Source organism: Lissotriton helveticus, chromosome 4_1, assembly GCF_964261635.1.
Source record: "Lissotriton helveticus chromosome 4_1, aLisHel1.1, whole genome shotgun sequence".
In the NCBI taxonomy this organism is placed as follows: domain Eukaryota; kingdom Metazoa; phylum Chordata; class Amphibia; order Caudata; family Salamandridae; genus Lissotriton; species Lissotriton helveticus.
In genome coordinates, this window is record NC_136063.1 from 775558338 (window position 1) to 775579060 (window position 20723).

At 45.6% G+C, this 20723-nt stretch overlaps 1 protein-coding gene across 1 annotated transcript in view; it reads right to left on the bottom strand.

Moving 5' to 3' along the window:
• Nucleotides 1-20723, bottom strand: part of LOC144828058 (histamine H3 receptor-like) — a 272208-nt gene that overhangs the window by 226689 nt on the left and 24796 nt on the right. The gene's annotated exons all lie outside the window — the stretch shown is intronic.

Consider the following 20723-nt stretch of genomic DNA (forward strand, 5'->3'; position numbering starts at 1 on the left):
ATGTTTAAAACATATGTTCAAGGCAACATTCTGTTTTTGATTAAATATTTTTTTATTGGAAAATAGAGTAACAATAAATTAACCAATATGTATTTACAATCTCTATTTTTGTGTATTGCAATTCTTTATTATAAAACCAAAGAAGCATTACAGAGAAACAATACAGAATCGGGGTGGGATAGTGAGGGGGTGGATTGGAAAGAACAGTGCAGTACATACATTGAATTCAGTGACCTCATAGTCGCTATACATTGACAATGAATTGGGTGTGGGAAATTTCAGGCACATACACAATCGGTACGCTACATTCTGACCAGAGTCCTGTGTTTAGCTCTCGAGCTTACAAGGAGGCCATGGCCAATCTGGACAGTTGCCTTGAGGTACTTAAGTCCATTCCATGCTGAGGGAAATTCGATAGTGGAAAGAAAAAACGGTGACATAAAGCAATCTATAACAGCAAGGGTATTAGGCTCGGGTGACGGGTGGGTCAAACATCTAATAAGTGTCCAACGTAGTTTTAACAATCTGCCAAGAAAATCTCTGGGTGGAATCACTCCATATGAAATCCTTTTTGGTACTAGAATGATTGTCAAAGACCTCGATCGTCATACTTCAGTGGTGGAACAAAAACCCTTTGATATCAAAGGCCGTTTGACTGTTTTAGGACTTAAATGAAACAAGAAAAAGTCTAAGCAACACATTACAGAAGCCAACGACCACTGAAGAAAACCCACCTGTCCCAGAAAGGCCTGTCTGGATACCAAAGATTGGGGATCTAGTCAGAGAAAAGATCGGGGACAAGAAGTAATTTGGGCCGTCATACAGAAAACCAGTACCTGTGCTGCCATTCCACGGATCAAGAACAGTGTTACTGCCGCCCCTTGCTGGAAGAAAGGAGAACCGGTTTGTATCAATCGATCTGGTAAAAACCACATCATGTGGCCGATAATAAGTAGTAGGCCCAGTGGACTCCATAGATTTAGCAGAAGACCAAATCTTGCTACTATCCTAGAGGTTCAAACTGAGAGACTCATCACCTTTGAAGAATCTGCAGTAAGAAAAGAAGGACTATGCAACAAAGCAATAGAACTTGTGCCTCTAGAAACCCAAAAACAGTTTGTCAAGACACTCCTGTCTACAATGATATAGCCACAGACTATACTAATATGACAAGGGTCTAAGCAGCTCCAGCGATTTCAAGTAATCCGGATGCAATACTTACAATTGACACACCTGCCTCTGGCTATTTCATCAATTTTTATACATTTTCTGAGGATCCCAGTGAGCCCGAAACAAAGCCAACAAATAAAACTTTCTAGGAACAAGTAACAGAACTGTTTCACCAGCTTGCGAATACATATCTGATTTCACCATGGGTTGAATTTTGGATTGTGTTAGGTGCACTTTTTCTCCTACTTTGGCTCATCCTTGTATTAAGTTTGGGAAAACTGATAGATGGAAAATATAGTAAAATGGGCACAGCAAGTAAGAACATTAACTTGCTTCTGAACCCACACAAATCATCCCATCGTGAGCAAAGAGACCTTTCATAAGTGAACATCACAGCCATTCCTATACCTGGTGGTATAGCATGGGACAGAACTGATTATGACATGACATTTATGGTCCAGTAGAGCTGTTGAAGATTCCACACCAATTTAAGGTTTCCTTGAGTGACTTTATTTCACCCAGCACATTTTCTGATGATTGGGAGTTTGAGACTGTTAATAACATGATGGCAGACTTAGAAATGTCGGAAAAATTTACAAAACATGAATACTTAGAAGGTTCACCAGATTATGAACAAATGTATTGTTTTAATCACTATGGTCATCATTATTTGCACAAATCTGTAAACCCTAGAAATGTTTTTACTTATAACCAATGGGAACATTGTCCAACACGACCAAAGGAAAGCTCAAAAACATTTTATGAGAAATTTCCATACTTCTCAGGTCTTAATGTCACAAATCCAGAAACATTTTACTTTAAAAATGTTAATAAGACAGAAATGAAAAGTATGTTGACTAATACTAAGCAAATTTATTTTGCGGCCTTTTATGCTCAATTGTCCACATTAGGGTTTGACTTTTGGAAAGACACCATTGAGACAAAAACTGTCTGGGGCACAAAAGACTGGCAGGTGCAAGGTTTAGAAGCTTTATTCAGAGCCCGCATCATCCCAGAACAAATAATGTTCTTAAATGAAACTGTTCAACAGACATCTTGTCTTGGCCTGGCCAAGATAAAAGACTTAAACAAACCGTCCATACCTAAGCCCACACCTGATAGCAATTGCACTACAGATGAGGAGGTAGACATGAAATATATTTTACAACACAACAGACTAATCCTGATTGGAAAAAATTGTTAATCTGGCCACAGACATGAATAACTGTCAAGATAGATTCCTGAACAAGACACAAGGGTTTACAGTAACTAGGCCAGATCCAAGAAATGTCCAGAGACAACATCCAGGGAAAATGTGCCTTGAGTGGCTACAAAGATCCGCACTCCTAGATATAAAACAACACTTATCTTTACTTAAAGATGGAGTTGATTTGAGAGATTTCTTACTAGGACCTCTTAAACAACGTCATAAACGTTTCATATACGCCGGTATATATACTGCTTATAATGAAGCCTGGAAAGTCACTCAAATGGAAACTGCAGAACGAATACGAGAAATTGATCGCATTAATTTAGAGAAAGCTCTCTCTGTAGTTGACAATGGGTTAACGACTCAGTCGTCCAGAATTTATTCTTTGGACAGCATTGTATCCTCTGCCATAGACATAATGGAACAGGACTTGCTCATGTTACAACATGGACAGTCTCAGTTGCATTCTATAATACTGCTAGGCTGGACGTTACAAAATCTTCATTCAGGCTATGTGCCTTGGCGTCAAATCAACACCACATCATTGTTTACTGGATTTAACCTTACAGATAAACAAATCTCTTTGGCACAGAGGGGAGCAGACTATACAGTGCTGAGCATAGAAAAACTGGAAAGATTACCATTGACTGTTTCTGAGAAACCAGCCATAGAATGGATAATACATGGCACCATCACGATACCAGTGACTATTTTCCAGTTTCAGTATTGCTTGAAACACATACCAGCAGGCCTGTATGAAAGGTTGGGTAAAGAATACATAAAGTCGACCTGGGATTTACCATACACACACAAATGTTGGAGTGGGGAAAAGGAGGTATTTCTTAGTGGTAAAAATTGCAAAAGCGCACACAGTGGTACACTTTTATGTCAGGGTAATAATTTACATGGAGCCTACGATGGTACTTCAACCAACTTATCCTGCCACCTGCAAGGTTCTCCGACAGCAGTGACAGAGTCAATTTTGAGGTAGATTTCCAATGGGAGCTACATAATGTTGAATGATCACAGCTGTTGTGGAATTATGCCAGGAATAGCCTATCTTGTTAGTGTGTCAGCCAGGGTCACTTGTTGTATGCAATTATTGTTTCCTAAAACTAAGACAGACGGGGAGTCGCCGCTATGGCCTTCACTGAACATCTCTTCTATACGAATTGATACTTTAAGCAGAATGAAAGCCATTCTTTTACAAATAACTGTGCCACTGACCTCGTCCAGAGAGATGTATGATCTGGGAGTTGCAAGGTCCTCTGCGGAGATACATGCCCTATTATCAACAAACTGCCCCATACATTTAGCAGAAATGTTAGGTCATATCTTAAACATGTCTGATACCAGTGGTATTGTACATGTATTTAAGATTATTTTTTCTGGACTGTTAGCACCCTTTGAAGCAGTCCCAGGCATTTTTCCAAACTTTGTGCACTCTGTGTTCGGTGGCCTGCCTCTCATTTTGGGACTCGTAGCAGGGATACTATTTTTGTTCATTCTGCTCCGATATGGCAAGTCCAGTCACCAGCGATACCCAGATTACCATAGAGAACATTCTTCTGGCAATGCAGTATCCTGAGCACATAATACATATTCTTGGCTTGGCTCGTTTGAGAGATCTGAATACCACGTGGTTCCTGTCATTCAGACCAATCTGGCAAGATTACATCTTACCTGTTCTACGATGCCTGCTTTGCGGAGAGGAATGCGTGTTTGATATTTGTCTAACACTTCCATCAGCACTGCAAACGGATATTGATGCTTTGCTTGGTTCGGTAATGGCTCATACTTTGTGTTGTCCCCAGCGGCTACCAATCCTGATGACGGCATTCATTGAGGTCTCACCAGCAATTCCAGCTGAGGGTGAGATACGTGTATCAACAGACACACAGGTACCATCTACTGCGAACATTGCTTATGTGACTGACGCTGACGGCGATGCTTCTCATCTGTGTACGATAGATCAACTTAATGAAGTGGTTCAACTTTCACCTACTGTGGTAGATGATTTCTTTGCCAGCTTAGAAGATGTTTTGTCCTGACACCGAGAATAACTTTTGAAATGAGCAAACAGTGTTCTATGAACTCTGACTTCGACCTTATCTTTTTCTAAACAAAACTTCTAACTTTGGAAGTCTATTTTTCTACGATTTGATTTGACTTTTTCAAAAATTGAACTTTTTTCTTTCTTTTTAGCACAAAGTAATCTGCTTAAAGTAGAACTATTCTTAGAGAACAAGAATTATTTGAATACTTCCTAGAAACAATATTGACCTTATCAACAAACTAAACCAGTTTACATATTCTGCTATGGGATGGTCTTGACCCTTTTCTTCTGTATTTAAGAGCCATTTCATAAATGTAAATTTTCATGATTCATTCAGTTAGCATTACCAATATCATACTATATGCTTAAAATGAAATCATTGCTTTCAAATGCGTACAGTACAAATGTTCATTTTCGTGTGCAACCATTTCAAATGCATTTGTTATGTATTTTTGGGTGAGATTGTAAACACATGCTTTATATATGTTTTAGTGCTTCAATTCAGTAATATCGAACATAATAAAGTGGAGTGGGTGTTGTATAGCATTTTAGGACCCTAGTGTAATTTTCCCAATTCATGCCCTTATATAGGTATAAATCACCTTGTCCTTATATAGGCATAGAAATCATAACCATATTTAGACATAGCCCATGCAGTCCAAATACAGGCATGGATACTTCCACTAGTTCCGAAAATCCACAATGATTTCTTGGAAAACTCGGCTTCAGCAGTCAGGGACTTCCCCTTGCTTGAATATTGATTTGTCCAAGAACTCATGGAGTTTTCAAAGAACTGAGACTCTTTGATGACGTTATTATGCCCCACTTTACATCAAACTTGGCACCTTCAAGGTATAAATATGCCCACACTTGCCCTAGCAAACACACGGTGGTTTGGAGCAGTTCTACTATCTACTTGCCCGATGCAGCTCGCTACAGCAAGTGCCAAATGAAGCCGACCCTCCAGCAGACGCACTGAGAGAGACGCTGTTTTTTCTCCTGCCAAGAAATCCAGATCCAGTGTTTCTAAGCTCCCCTTGTGGGGTGTTGGAAAATCAAGTCCTGAGACCGAGAGATACCAGACCTCCTTCATTCTAAACCAAGGTATGGAGCTGATTAGACCCTAAGAGAAATCTTGGATAGATTCTTGGCAAAACTTATGCTACACCGCACTTACTCCTTCCCTCATACTAGACTTAGGTTAGGTACATTGGGGTAGGCGTATTTTAGAAGCACCAGTTGAGTACTTTAAGTCTTTATGTATTTATGTATGTATTTTATGGCTTAGAAACCGTACCATACTTTTACAGTATTATTTTATAATACTCTTCTTGCTGTATGCATTTTTATCTTGCAGCCAGTTCATTTCATCTGCATGAGAAAGAAGACTGTTTAATAAATACTTTGATCGAAAATGCCCGTCTCTCTATTTCTCTGCACCTCTGATGAAACGAAGCATGCACGAATGACTAGGTGAAATATCTATCTATTGTTTCCACGACTCTGAAGATACATTTTATCTTGGGAAACAAAGTTGTCATGTTTATGCGGTTGTCAGAAACTAATCCCTTCTTGTTTATTCAAGAAAGTTTCAAGTGACCTCTGAGCTAGCTGGCACTCACAATTAAGTCTAATATATTCGATAGAGACCTAGTCGAACTAAGTCCTATGTCAAATCTATAAGATATTTTATTCCAATGCGCAGAGCCTATTGGGAATATAGGAACTACACTACAGTATGTCTGGTATCAAGATGTCTGGGCTGTCGCCTGAAGAAAATACTGAGGCTGTGTTTGGTGGGCTTAGACCACACAATGAGAGAACTGCCCCTGACTGATCCCCGAGAACTACAGAGGATGTTGTGGATGAAGACACACTCTTGCTCGGCTTCAGTTGAAAGCTATAGAAAGGATCCTGCTCCCCTCCTTGGAAGGCTGATTTACTGCTTCTTCTCAAGCTGAAATGTGCTCCAATAACTGGAAAAGTCGCCAGAAGCTGCTGCATGGGCCGCAAGAAGGTTGTCTTCTCCAAGCAGGACTAAAACTTATGGGTGCCCCGATGCAACACTGAGCGTTCCCATGCTGCAGGAGTGGGTAAGACGTGAAGTGAGCCAGTTAGTTCCCGGGGGATTCTCTGCTAAATGTGCTACAGAATAATAGACTCTTTTGACTAATTCCTGTAAAGTAAAAGGGGAACTGTGAGGACAGCCTATTAGTGTGCATACCCTGAATTCGCCCACCATGGTATGGGGAACAGCCCCAAGCATGTTACAAAGAAGAGGGTGGGACAGGTAGTTGACAACTACTAGAGCCCTGAGATCAAGGAGTCTGTAGTATTACTTGTGCATATTGTTATCAATTTGCATGTGTAGAGTTAGAAATAAACACTAAAGGAAGCTGGCTCTGTATATATTATACCAAAGTGAGGTATAGTGTGAACAGAGTCCATTAGAACCTCAAAGGTTGGCAGAGTTAAAGTTAGATGGGAAATAGTCTCTATTTGTGGTAGTGTGGTTGAGCAGTAGGGCAGTATCAGAGGTAATGTTAAGCATTTGTTGTACACACTCAGTCAGCAAATGAATTCCCACACTCAAAGACTGAACTTCAGACCAATAGTTATTGTATAAAAATATTCTTTAAGTAATTTTATTTTCTAGAACCAAGCACGACTGGCACAGGTAAGCAATAAGTACTTTACAGTAGCAACGCAATTGAAATACAGTTTGAATGATAATTGTATATGCACTTTGATTTGATTTACAGTTTCGATGCAGAAAAATGCAATACTTAGCAAATGCAGTCCATAGACTTGAATAGGTTTTTCAGTAAAATAGCAGGTAAGTAACTTTTGAGATTACTAGGCATACATCGAGTAGTATACCTAGACACTACTCGGGGACATTTCCTGAAAACAGGTAAGTAAAATAATTTTTGTTAGATTATACAATTTTAAAGAATTTCTTTAGTTTCTCAAACTCCACACTTACAAACTTTTCACAGACAAAACAGTCAATTGCATCCTATGGAGGAAAATAGTGTTATCGGTTTTGAGGTAAGTATTTGGTAGTGGGAGTTGAGGTTCCGGGGGTAGACTCAGGGGTCCCCCAGGGTCAAGGATGCACTCTTGTTACACCCTCAGCGGCACTAGGGCAGCCGGGTACAGAGGGCTGAGGCCCACTGTTATCCAAAGGGGATACGGGACCTCCAGTTGGTGACTGCATGGAAGGAGGCCACTGGGTTGTGGAAGCAAAGCTCCTGGACTTTAGCCCAGGGCAAATGGGGAAACAAATTAGCACAAAAGGTGCTCCCTCAGCGGCACTAGGGCACCCGGGTGCAGGGTGCTGTTTCGACGTCCGACGCCCTGTTGGTTTCAATGAAGAACGTCTGGTTCGCAAAAGCACTGCAGGCAGGGAGACGAAGGTCTTCTGGGTGCGACCACCACTTCGAGAGGTAAGTTGGGAAGCTAGGGGTTGGTTAGGCACTATCAGTTTGCGCACTCAAGGCTGTGGGGCATCTGTTGCAGGGGTGCCTTTTGAGGTTGGATCTTTTACCAGCTCCGGTCGCAGTTAGGGGGGCCTTCGGGATTTAGACTTCTTGCGTCAGCTTGAGGCAGGTCAGGGGTCACCGGATCTTGGGTCAGGGTCACCCAGGTGACCTCCTCATGGTTTTTGCCCACTCAAGATTGGGCCGTTGACAGCGGGTGCAGAGTGTGGCCGATCTGCAGTGTCCAGCCAGAACCAGAGCTTCCAGATGACCAAATACGGTGTTCACAGGAGACAAAGTCTTTGGAGTTGAAGGCAGGCAGCTCCTCTGGGGTTTTCAAGGTTGCTGGCTGCAGGGCACACAGGGATTTTGCAGGAGCAGGTTCGAGGGGGAGACAGGCCGGTGGGGCTGGGACCAAATCAGTGGCCGTCTTCCTCTTGTTAGCTTCTGTACAGCTGTTCAGTCCTTCTTCTTCTATTCTTCTTCTTGCAGGTTCTTGTCTGAGGAAGCAAGGTTCAGGGGTGCCCCTAAATGCTAGATTGAGGGGTGTTACAGGTAGGTAAAAGGCAGGGACCAATGAGTCCCTTCCCTTGGGTGAGTACACCCCCTATGTGGGAGGGGGACATGAGCCTGTCTCTGGTTGGCTGAGTCCCCCCATCTTCAAGATGGCATGGACTGAGAGTTGTGCTCCCCCCGTGAGGGGTGGAGTTGGCAGAGGTGGGCATACCTCTCTTCCTCACTTGTTTTTTCCGACGGTTCTCCCACCCAAGATGGGGGTCAGAACCAGTGGAGACCAGTTGCTCAAAGCAGCAAGTGGCCTGGGAAGCTCACAAAGGCAGCAAGCCATTAAAGCTTCCCCTTTGTGAACCCTGCCCATCCTGGAGGAGGAGGCGTGGCACCTCGTCCCAGGATGTGCATTGTTTCAGGCCCCAGAGAGCAGCAGGGGTCCAGAAACATGTCTGGTGGTGGCAGCTGAAAACAGCCGCTCAGCCTGGACACTAGTGGTAGGTTAGTCTGCAGGGGGCATCTCGAAGATGCCCTCTGTGTGCATTTTTCTTTAAATCTCATACTGGCATCAGTGTGGGTTTAATGTGCTGAGAAGTTTGATACCAAACTTCTCAGTTTTCAGTGTAGCCATTATGGTGCCGTGGAGTTCGTAATGACAAACTCCCAGCACCATATACTCCTAATGGCAGCACTGCACTTACAATGTCTAAGAATGAACTTAGACACTGTAGCGGTACATGGCTCATGCACCTGTACCCTAAGTACTGGCATAGTGCATCCAGTTAGCGGGGTGACTAATCTATGCCAGGGCAGTGGGTTGAAGGCATGGCCAGCAGGGATGTGTGCCATGTCAACTCTTCACTTAGTTCTGTACCAAAACACGCAGCCTGCAAAGGCAGTTTGTGAGTGTCAGGGTACATGACCTCTAAGGGTAGAACAAACAGTGCTGCAGCCCTTAGAGGCCTTCTCTGGTCACAGTGCCCTAGGTACCTGTGGTTTTGGAAAAGTGGGGTGGTGATGGACAGAGTTTCTGAATGATGCAGAATACTCTTACCAAGTCAAGAGATCATGGTTTTAATCCATCACCGTTTTTTAGCTCACTGCACCATCCCAGCTCAGAACCTGGCTATATGCAAATTAGTCTGTTCCTGTCCCAGTGCATGATGGGAACAGGGCAAACCAAACTACCAAGCCAATTCTTATACTGGGAAGGAAACAAGCTTCCGGGGACCGGTTTCTGGCATCACAGCCTTCTTCGGCCCGGCTTGCTTGAATCCTGATGGTGCAATGAGCAAGGGACTCACGTCTGAGTATACCCTCCCACACATAGTGTGGATAAAACCGATTTTGGAAAAGTGGGGTGGTTATGGACAGAGTTTCTGAATGATACAGAATACTCTTACCAAGTCAAGAGATCATGGTTTTAATCCATCACCGTTTTTTAGCTCACTGCACCATCCCAGCTCAGAACCTGGCTATATGCAAATTAGTCTGTTCCTGTCCCAGTGCATGATGGGAACAGGGCAAACCAAACTACCAAGCCAATTCTTATACTGGGAAGGAAACAAGCTTCCGGGGACCGGTTTCTGGCATCACAGCCTTCTTCGGCCCGGCTTGCTTGAATCCTGATGGTGCAATGAGCAAGGGACTCACGTCTGAGTATACCCTCCCACACATAGTGTGGATAAAACCGATTTTGGAAAAGTGGGGTGGTGATGGACAGAGTTTCTGAATGATGCAGAATACTCTTACCAAGTCAAGAGATCATGGTTTTAATCCATCACCGTTTTTTAGCTCACTGCACCATCCCAGCTCAGAACCTGGCTATATGCAAATTAGTCTGTTCCTGTCCCAGTGCATGATGGGAACAGGGCAAACCAAACTACCAAGCCAATTCTTATACTGGGAAGGAAACAAGCTTCCGGGGACCGGTTTCTGGCATCACAGCCTTCTTCGGCCCGGCTTGCTTGAATCCTGATGGTGCAATGAGCAAGGGACTCACGTCTGAGTATACCCTCCCACACATATTGTGGATAAAACCGATTTTGGAAAAGTGGGGTGGTGATGGACAGAGTTTCACAATGATGCAGAATACTCTTACCAAGTCAAGAGATCATGGTTTTAAACCATCACCGTTTTTTAGCTCACTGCACCATCCCTACTCAGAACCTGGCTATATGCAAATTAGTCTGTTCCTGTCCCAGTGCATGATGGGAACAGGGCAAACCAAACTACCAAGCCAATTCTTATACTGGGAAGGAAACAAGCTTCCGGGGACCGGTTTCTGGCATCACAGCCTTCTTCGGCCCGGCTTGCTTGAATCCTGATGGTGCAATGAGCAAGGGACTCACGTCTGAGTATACCCTCCCACACATAGTGTGTATAAAACCGATTTTGGAAAAGTGGGGTGGTGATGGACAGAGTTTCTGAATGATGCAGAATACTATTACCAAGTCAAGAGATCATGGTTTTAATCCATCACCGTTTTTTAGCTCACTGCACCATCCCAGCTCAGAACCTGGCTATATGCAAATTAGTCTGTTCCTGTCCCAGTGCATGATGGGAACAGGGCAAACCAAACTACCAAGCCAATTCTTATACTGGGAAGGAAACAAGCTTCCGGGGACCGGTTTCTGGCATCACAGCCTTCTTCGGCCCGGCTTGCTTGAATCCTGATGGTGCAATGAGCAAGGGACTCACGTCTGAGTATACCCTCCCACACATAGTGTGGATAAAAACCGATTTTGGAAAAGTGGGGTGGTGATGGACAGAGTTTCTGAATGATGCAGAATACTCTTACCAAGTCAAGAGATCATGGTTTTAATCCATCACCGTTTTTTAGCTCACTGCACCATCCCAGCTCAGAACCTGGCTATATGCAAATTAGTCTGTTCCTGTCCCAGTGCATGATGGGAACAGGGCAAACCAAACTACCAAGCCAATTCTTATACTGGGAAGGAAACAAGCTTCCGGGGACCGGTTTCTGGCATCACAGCCTTCTTCGGCCCGGCTTGCTTGAATCCTGATGGTGCAATGAGCAAGGGACTCACGTCTGAGTATACCCTCCCACACATAGTGTGGATAAAACCGATTTTGGAAAAGTGGGGTGGTGATGGACAGAGTTTCTGAATGATGCAGAATACTCTTACCAAGTCAAGAGATCATGGTTTTAATCCATCACCGTTTTTTAGCTCACTGCACCATCCCAGCTCAGAACCTGGCTATATGCAAATTAGTCTGTTCCTGTCCCAGTGCATGATGGGAACAGGGCAAACCAAACTACCAAGCCAATTCTTATACTGGGAAGGAAACAAGCTTCCGGGGACCGGTTTCTGGCATCACAGCCTTCTTCGGCCCGGCTTGCTTGAATCCTGATGGTGCAATGAGCAAGGGACTCACGTCTGAGTATACCCTCCCACACATAGTGTGGATAAAACCGATTTTGGAAAAGTGGGGTGGTTATGGACAGAGTTTCTGAATGATGCAGAATACTCTTACCAAGTCAAGAGATCATGGTTTTAATCCATCGCCGTTTTTTAGCTCACTGCACCATCCCAGCTCAGAACCTGGCTATATGCAAATTAGTCTGTTCCTGTCCCAGTGCATGATGGGAACAGGGCAAACCAAACTACCAAGCCAATTCTTATACTGGGAAGGAAACAAGCTTCCGGGGACCGGTTTCTGGCATCACAGCCTTCTTCGGCCCGGCTTGCTTGAATCCTGATGGTGCAATGAGCAAGGGACTCACGTCTGAGTATACCCTCCCACACATATTGTGGATAAAACCGATTTTGGAAAAGTGGGGTGGTGATGGACAGAGTTTCACAATGATGCAGAATACTCTTACCAAGTCAAGAGATCATGGTTTTAAACCATCACCGTTTTTTAGCTCACTGCACCATCCCTACTCAGAACCTGGCTATATGCAAATTAGTCTGTTCCTGTCCCAGTGCATGATGGGAACAGGGCAAACCAAACTACCAAGCCAATTCTTATACTGGGAAGGAAACAAGCTTCCGGGGACCGGTTTCTGGCATCACAGCCTTCTTCGGCCCGGCTTGCTTGAATCCTGATGGTGCAATGAGCAAGGGACTCACGTCTGAGTATACCCTCCCACACACATTGTGGATAAAACCGATTTTGGAAAAGTGGGGTGGTGATGGACAGAGTTTCACAATGATGCAGAATACTCTTACCAAGTCAAGAGATCATGGTTTTAAACCATCACCGTTTTTTAGCTCACTGCACCATCCCTACTCAGAACCTGGCTATATGCAAATTAGTCTGTTCCTGTCCCAGTGCATGATGGGAACAGGGCAAACCAAACTACCAAGCCAATTCTTATACTGGGAAGGAAACAAGCTTCCGGGGACCGGTTTCTGGCATCACAGCCTTCTTCGGCCCGGCTTGCTTGAATCCTGATGGTGCAATGAGCAAGGGACTCACGTCTGAGTATACCCTCCCACACATAGTGTGTATAAAACCGATTTTGGAAAAGTGGGGTGGTGATGGACAGAGTTTCTGAATGATGCAGAATACTATTACCAAGTCAAGAGATCATGGTTTTAATCCATCACCGTTTTTTAGCTCACTGCACCATCCCAGCTCAGAACCTGGCTATATGCAAATTAGTCTGTTCCTGTCCCAGTGCATGATGGGAACAGGGCAAACCAAACTACCAAGCCAATTCTTATACTGGGAAGGAAACAAGCTTCCGGGGACCGGTTTCTGGCATCACAGCCTTCTTCGGCCCGGCTTGCTTGAATCCTGATGGTGCAATGAGCAAGGGACTCACGTCTGAGTATACCCTCCCACACATAGTGTGGATAAAAACCGATTTTGGAAAAGTGGGGTGGTGATGGACAGAGTTTCTGAATGATGCAGAATACTCTTACCAAGTCAAGAGATCATGGTTTTAATCCATCACCGTTTTTTAGCTCACTGCACCATCCCAGCTCAGAACCTGGCTATATGCAAATTAGTCTGTTCCTGTCCCAGTGCATGATGGGAACAGGGCAAACCAAACTACCAAGCCAATTCTTATACTGGGAAGGAAACAAGCTTCCGGGGACCGGTTTCTGGCATCACAGCCTTCTTCGGCCCGGCTTGCTTGAATCCTGATGGTGCGATGAGCAAGGGACTCACGTCTGAGTATACCCTCCCACACATAGTGTGGATAAAACCGATTTTGGAAAAGTGGGGTGGTGATGGACAGAGTTTCTGAATGATGCAGAATACTCTTACCAAGTCAAGAGATCATGGTTTTAATCCATCACCGTTTTTTAGCTCACTGCACCATCCCAGCTCAGAACCTGGCTATATGCAAATTAGTCTGTTCCTGTCCCAGTGCATGATGGGAACAGGGCAAACCAAACTACCAAGCCAATTCTTATACTGGGAAGGAAACAAGCTTCCGGGGACCGGTTTCTGGCATCACAGCCTTCTTCGGCCCGGCTTGCTTGAATCCTGATGGTGCAATGAGCAAGGGACTCACGTCTGAGTATACCCTCCCACACATAGTGTGGATAAAACCGATTTTGGAAAAGTGGGGTGGTGATGGACAGAGTTTCTGAATGATGCAGAATACTCTTACCAAGTCAAGAGATCATGGTTTTAATCCATCACCGTTTTTTAGCTCACTGCACCATCCCAGCTCAGAACCTGGCTATATGCAAATTAGTCTGTTCCTGTCCCAGTGCATGATGGGAACAGGGCAAACCAAACTACCAAGCCAATTCTTATACTGGGAAGGAAACAAGCTTCCGGGGACCGGTTTCTGGCATCACAGCCTTCTTCGGCCCGGCTTGCTTGAATCCTGATGGTGCAATGAGCAAGGGACTCACGTCTGAGTATACCCTCCCACACATAGTGTGGATAAAACCGATTTTGGAAAAGTGGGGTGGTTATGGACAGAGTTTCTGAATGATGCAGAATACTCTTACCAAGTCAAGAGATCATGGTTTTAATCCATCGCCGTTTTTTAGCTCACTGCACCATCCCAGCTCAGAACCTGGCTATATGCAAATTAGTCTGTTCCTGTCCCAGTGCATGATGGGAACAGGGCAAACCAAACTACCAAGCCAATTCTTATACTGGGAAGGAAACAAGCTTCCGGGGACCGGTTTCTGGCATCACAGCCTTCTTCGGCCCGGCTTGCTTGAATCCTGATGGTGCAATGAGCAAGGGACTCACGTCTGAGTATACCCTCCCACACATAGTGTGGATAAAACCGATTTTGGAAAAGTGGGGTGGTGATGGACAGAGTTTCTGAATGATGCAGAATACTCTTACCAAGTCAAGAGATCATGGTTTTAATCCATCGCCGTTTTTTAGCTCACTGCACCATCCCAGCTCAGAACCTGGCTATATGCAAATTAGTCTGTTCCTGTCCCAGTGCATGATGGGAACAGGGCAAACCAAACTACCAAGCCAATTCTTATACTGGGAAGGAAACAAGCTTCCGGGGACCGGTTTCTGGCATCACAGCCTTCTTCGGCCCGGCTTGCTTGAATCCTGATGGTGCAATGAGCAAGGGACTCACGTCTGAGTATACCCTCCCACACATATTGTGGATAAAACCGATTTTGGAAAAGTGGGGTGGTGATGGACAGAGTTTCACAATGATGCAGAATACTCTTACCAAGTCAAGAGATCATGGTTTTAAACCATCACCGTTTTTTAGCTCACTGCACCATCCCTACTCAGAACCTGGCTATATGCAAATTAGTCTGTTCCTGTCCCAGTGCATGATGGGAACAGGGCAAACCAAACTACCAAGCCAATTCTTATACTGGGAAGGAAACAAGCTTCCGGGGACCGGTTTCTGGCATCACAGCCTTCTTCGGCCCGGCTTGCTTGAATCCTGATGGTGCAATGAGCAAGGGACTCACGTCTGAGTATACCCTCCCACACATAGTGTGTATAAAACCGATTTTGGAAAAGTGGGGTGGTGATGGACAGAGTTTCTGAATGATGCAGAATACTATTACCAAGTCAAGAGATCATGGTTTTAATCCATCACCGTTTTTTAGCTCACTGCACCATCCCAGCTCAGAACCTGGCTATATGCAAATTAGTCTGTTCCTGTCCCAGTGCATGATGGGAACAGGGCAAACCAAACTACCAAGCCAATTCTTATACTGGGAAGGAAACAAGCTTCCGGGGACCGGTTTCTGGCATCACAGCCTTCTTCGGCCCGGCTTGCTTGAATCCTGATGGTGCAATGAGCAAGGGACTCACGTCTGAGTATACCCTCCCACACATAGTGTGGATAAAAACCGATTTTGGAAAAGTGGGGTGGTGATGGACAGAGTTTCTGAATGATGCAGAATACTCTTACCAAGTCAAGAGATCATGGTTTTAATCCATCACCGTTTTTTAGCTCACTGCACCATCCCAGCTCAGAACCTGGCTATATGCAAATTAGTCTGTTCCTGTCCCAGTGCATGATGGGAACAGGGCAAACCAAACTACCAAGCCAATTCTTATACTGGGAAGGAAACAAGCTTCCGGGGACCGGTTTCTGGCATCACAGCCTTCTTCGGCCCGGCTTGCTTGAATCCTGATGGTGCAATGAGCAAGGGACTCACGTCTGAGTATACCCTCCCACACATGTGGATAAAACCGATTTTGGAAAAGTGGGGTGGTGATGGACAGAGTTTCTGAATGATGCAGAATACTCTTACCAAGTCAAGAGATCATGGTTTTAATCCATCACCGTTTTTTAGCTCACTGCACCATCCCAGCTCAGAACCTGGCTATATGCAAATTAGTCTGTTCCTGTCCCAGTGCATGATGGGAACAGGGCAAACCAAACTACCAAGCCAATTCTTATACTGGGAAGGAAACAAGCTTCCGGGGACCGGTTTCTGGCATCACAGCCTTCTTCGGCCCGGCTTGCTTGAATCCTGATGGTGCAATGAGCAAGGGACTCACGTCTGAGTATACCCTCCCACACATAGTGTGGATAAAACCGATTTTGGAAAAGTGGGGTGGTGATGGACAGCTTGTTTCCTTCCCAGTATAAGTATTGGCTTGGTAGTTTGGTTTGCCCTGTTCCCATCATGCAATGGGACAGGAACAGACTAATTTGCATATAGCCAATTTCTGAGCTGGGATGGTGCAGTGAGCTAAAACACGGTGATGGATTAAAACCATGATCTCTTGACTTGGTAAGAGTATTCTGCATCATTCAGAAACTCTGTCCATCACCACCCCCCTTTTCCAAAATCGGTTTTATCCACACTATGTGTGGGAGGGTATACTCAGACGTGAGTCCCTTGCTCATTACACCATCAGGATTCAAGCAAGCCGGGCCGAAGAAGGCTGTGATGCCAGAAAAAAATCCCGGAAGCTTGTTTCCTTCCCAGTATAAGAATTGGCTTGGTAGTTTGGTTTGCCCTGTTCCCATCATGCACTGGGACAGGAACAGACTAATTTGCATATAGCCAATTTCTGAGCTGGGATGGTGCAGTGAGCTAAAAAATGGTGATGGATTAAAACCATGATCTCTTGACTTGGTAAGAGTATTCTGCATCATTCAGAAACTCTGTCCAGCACCACCCCCCTAGGTACCTGTGGTACCATTTACCAGGGGCTGACCTGTGGCCAGAGATGCCAATTGGGATTAGGCTTCAATTCAGTTTTAGGGAAAGAACATAGGCACTGGGTACCTAATTAGCAGGAGCCCAGGGCACACTCAGCCAAAGTACTTCAGCAAAAGGTGGAGGCAACCATGCAGAAAGAGGGCACTTTCTCACACTACCATCCCAAATGAAAGAGGATGAGACTAACCTTTTCCTAGAGAGTCCTCATTTTCTAAGTGGCAGAACCTGGAAAGTCCATCTGCATTGGCATGGGCAGTCCCAGGTCTGTGTTCTACTACAAAGTGCATTTCATGTAGGGTGATAGACCACCTCAACAGTTTAGGAGTTTCACCTTTCATTTGCATTAGCCATCTGAGAGGTCTGTGGTCAATTTGAACTAGCAAGTGAGTACCAAACAAGTATGGCCCCAGCTTCTTCAGGGACCAAACCACAGCAAAGGCCTACCTCTCAATGGAACTCCAACGCTGCTCCCTAGGGAGAAGCCTTCTGCTTATAAAAGCAACAGGTTGGTCTTGGCCTTCATCATTGGTCTGGGATGGGAACCCTCCTATCCCTAGCTCAGAAGCATCAGTCTGCAAATGTACTTCTTGGCATAGTCTGGGGCTTTAAAAATTGATGCTGAGCACATAGTCTCTTTTAAGGTATCAAAAGCCTTTTGGCAACTAACTGCCCAGTTTACCTTTTTGGGCATTTTCTTGGAGGTGAGTTCTGTGAGGGGAGCCACAATGGACCCATATTCCTTCACAAACCTCCTGTAGTACCTAGTCAAGCCAAGGAATGCCCTGACTTGGGTCTAGGTTGTTGGAGCTGCCCAGTCCAGGAGGTCCTGGATCTTGGGCTTTAAGGATTGTACCTGGCCGCCACCAACAAGTTGGCCCAAGTACACCACAGTTCCATGCCCTATCTGGCACTTGGATGCCTTGATAGTTAGGCCTGCAGTTTGCAGGGCATTTAAAACCTTCCTAAGGTGGGTCAGGTGATCCTGCCAGGGGGAGTTAAAGACAGCAATATCATCTAGATGATGGCTGGTTGTTTGCCCCGTGTCTGCCCCTTGCTGGGGTTGAGGACCGGAGACAGCAGAGGAGAGCCTGTGCATGGACCGGGAGCAGGGGGAGTGTAGGACCACACTCCCCAGTGTCCCTTGTGACTTCCAGCACCGTCGCACATCTGCCAGCATTGCTTGTGCACCAGGAGGTGCCTTTAATATTCTTCAAGGGCTCCGGCAGTGCAGGACGCCCTGTGGCTGCTTTTTTGCCCATTGTCTGCCCCTTGCTGGGGTTGAGGACCGGAGACAGCGGAGGGGAGGCTGAGCATGGACAGGGAGCTGGGGGAGTGGAGGGCCACACTCCCCAGTGTCCCTTGCGGCTTCCAGTGCCGTCGCACCGCCAACAGCATTGCTTGTGCGCCAGGAGGCGCTTTAAAATCCTTCAGGGCTCCAGCAGTGCGGGACGCCCTGTGGCTGCCTGTTTGCCCCTTGTCTGCCCCTTGCTGGGGTTGAAGACCGGGGACAGTGGAGGGGAGGCTGAGCAGAGAGCAGGAGGCGGAGGAGTGTAGTACCACACTCCCCAGTGTGCCTTGTGGCTTCCAGCGCTGTTGTGCAGCCGTCAGCGTTGCTCGTTCTCCAGGAGGCGACTTTAAAATCCTTCAGGGACGGCCTGTGGCTGCTTGTTTGCTCCTTGTCTGCCCCTTGCTGGGGTTGAGGACCAGAGACAGCGGAGGGGAGGCTAAGCACGGACCAGGAGCTGGGGGAGTGTAGCACCACACTCCCCAGTGTCCCTTGCGGCTTGCAGCGCGGGACGCATGCGGGCTTGCCCGGGTCATGCCTTGGCAAAGCCCGGGCCAATGGAGGGCCCGTCTGCACCAGTCAGCAGCAGGAAGAGGCGGGGCAGGCCTGGTCTCTTGGTTCCCGGTTTCCGGACACTGGACACCTGCTTGCTCTTTTCACTGGCCCGCTCCTGTGCAAGTAAGGATATTTTCTATGTAATTCAACCAAACTGTTATGGTGGTAAACCTGAAACCACTGGGGGGAAGCCTGCCACGTCAAAATCTTTGTCTAAATCCACACTTGACTGTTTTTTACTTCAAGCTGCAAAAGTCATTGATAAGTAGATTCAGGTTGCAGAACGGCGGTTATCTGTCAGAGGAGGCCTGGTTGGTCCTACCATCGACCCACCGGTTATGGTTGACGTTCAGGCCCCCTAATGAAAGACATTAGTCAAAACAATTATGCATCCAAGAGAAGCTCAGTGGTTTCTTCTCCTGCCCAACAGGACTGTTCAACACCTTCAATTTCACCAGTGCGCAACATGTTAGGTAAAAGGAAAAAAAGGTAAAACATCTGGAGCCCACACGGTGCACACGGACCAGATCTAGGAAAAAGCTCAGGCTCCAAGCCCAGAAGTCCAAGCAGAACGTTTACAAGATCACCAACCATGAATGGTTCTAATTTGTCATTACCCTCTCACACCGAGGCAATCTCCCTGCAATTCACTGCAGCTTTAATGTCCTTTCTAGAAGATACAATAACCAAGAATTTCCTACCAGTTTTAGCCAGACTTGATAAACTGGAGTCAAATGTGGAACTAATGCATTCTCTGGTTATTGATATATCATTAGGGGCTGGAGCAAAAATGAAAGTACCGGATGGGGGATCTGATCATGGGAGGAGCATAAACCAAGTTGAAGGATCCTCAGTCAGCCACATGTAATGATCAATTAACCTGCCCCATGATCAATGGTACCCCTAGAATTTCTACTAGTGTAGCAGCACAGAAGAACCAAGGGCCTGCTCGTACCAGACACCAGTGCAGCACAAGTATGCCCTCTAACAAAACTAGGCCTAATCCCCCCAGCTACTACTGTTGGGAATAGACTAGGTATAAACCAACAAATACCCTCATTACTGTCCCATAAGCTAATCGAGATGATAAGGTGACTCTACATCTCCCACCAGAGTGCTGTCCCCATGTGACAATTCTCACCAATGTTTCCACCCTGCAGGAAAACCAAACTAAATCACAGACCCAGCTGAAGAACAAAGCCTGCCTATTACAGAATACAAATTTTTCAAATACGAATTATCACAACATTTTATATCTGAAGCGCGTCAGCTGCGTTGGCCCGCTATGCATATCCCTTCCCAGTTACTGTATTGCTATAAATTGTAGATCTCCAACTTTAGCTAGTCGGTTGCTCGCCTTGGTGTTCTAGAGGGTGGGACAAGAGATTGACATCTTACCACTTGGGTTCTTTTACAGGCATCTCAAATGCAGTGGGATGAATATCCTGTTCACTAAACCACCTAGTATGAGGCCCCCTATGTACCTGGAAGCTCCCCCACCTGGAAAAAGGAAATAGATACCATCTCCTGAGCGATCTAGACGCCCAAGATTGACTACCTATTGTATCTTTATCTATATCAGTCACCCTTGAGGTTCCATCTGCCACAAATTCTGAAAATACACCTATGTTACACACTAATAGCGATCCTGTTCTAAGTGACCCAGCAATTAAGAGTAACCACCATTATCACCATCTGGTGTCCAAGGGAGCTATTAACAATTTAGGACACACACAGGTATCCCAACCTGAACTCCAGGATTTGAAAATCCTATCCTGGAATGTAGCAAGCATAAAGGCCAAGCTAATCGACCCCAACTGGTGCCAGCTAGTGGATGATTTCCACCTATGTC